Source organism: Ciona intestinalis, chromosome 10 (genome assembly GCF_000224145.3).
Source record: "Ciona intestinalis chromosome 10, KH, whole genome shotgun sequence".
Lineage (NCBI taxonomy): Eukaryota > Metazoa > Chordata > Ascidiacea > Phlebobranchia > Cionidae > Ciona > Ciona intestinalis.
The window spans coordinates 720,748-721,867 of NC_020175.2; positions in this window are offsets into that span (position 1 = coordinate 720,748).

Here is a 1,120-nt window from a genome sequence, read left to right on the forward strand (position 1 = left end):
TATTTTTTTTGCTGAATTTGGACAACCCATATGACCACTGGGTTGGAGCAATTGCCGTTAAGTGTCTTGCCTAAGGACACATACGCCCACAATGGTACAGCGACGAGCCTTTTGAACCCATTACCTCTGCGCTACAGGCAGGCGCGCTAACCACTACGCCATGGGGCCGGTATTTAATAAAGTGCGTTTAGCAGTTAACACCAAAATATATCATACTTTCAGATTTCATGGATAACGTGACAAGATAATACTCGGTGAGGGAAAGATGGACACCTTTGAACTCTATTTTCTCGTTTAATTGTAAACAAATAACATTCAAAGAATTATAAAACTAAATCCTCACGATTGCCATAGGCCGTTGTTAATTGTTTAAAACACGATCAGGATATTTAGATAGTATGTGCTAAAAGTGCCCCATCTCCCCCACCCTAGTATATCTGATATTTTGATCGTTTTTTTACCAATTAACAACACTCTTTTAGAATCAGGAATACACGGTAATATAACTAGGTAAATATTCTTTGTTTACTATATATTAAATGGGAGCATAATAAAAGAAAATGAAAGTATGGGCTATCTTGCCCCAGACTACAATATAAAATAACCAAATTTAAAAATACCTTATTCATTTTAATTCTTTTCATGGTGTAAAGGAGATACCCGGTCATCATACCGATGACATATACCCCTATCCTGCACCAAGGGGTGGTGTATGTGTCGGTCTTGTAACGATCAGCATAAGTTACTTCGGCCGATGTGTTTACCATAAACCGTCCAAATCTGTGTGGTAAAGAGAATCTCAGTTTGTTGGTTGTCGTACTTTTATTGCGTCTGTGTTCAACCTCGGAAAAAGTAAAGATGTGTCATATAAGCATGTTAATACCTGTATAGTAGGGTGGGAAGACATGGGACACATTTTTATTCTATTTTCTCGTCCCATTTGGTAGTAAACAAAGAACGTTGAAAGAATTATATGAGTTAATTGTTTAAAACACAATCAAGATATATATGGATACTATATGCTAAAGGTGTTTCGTCTTCCCCACCCTACTATACATGTGTATATGGGTCTTTATTAGTACAAGCGATGTACTTTGTTTGTTCCTATTGAAAGTTTTGG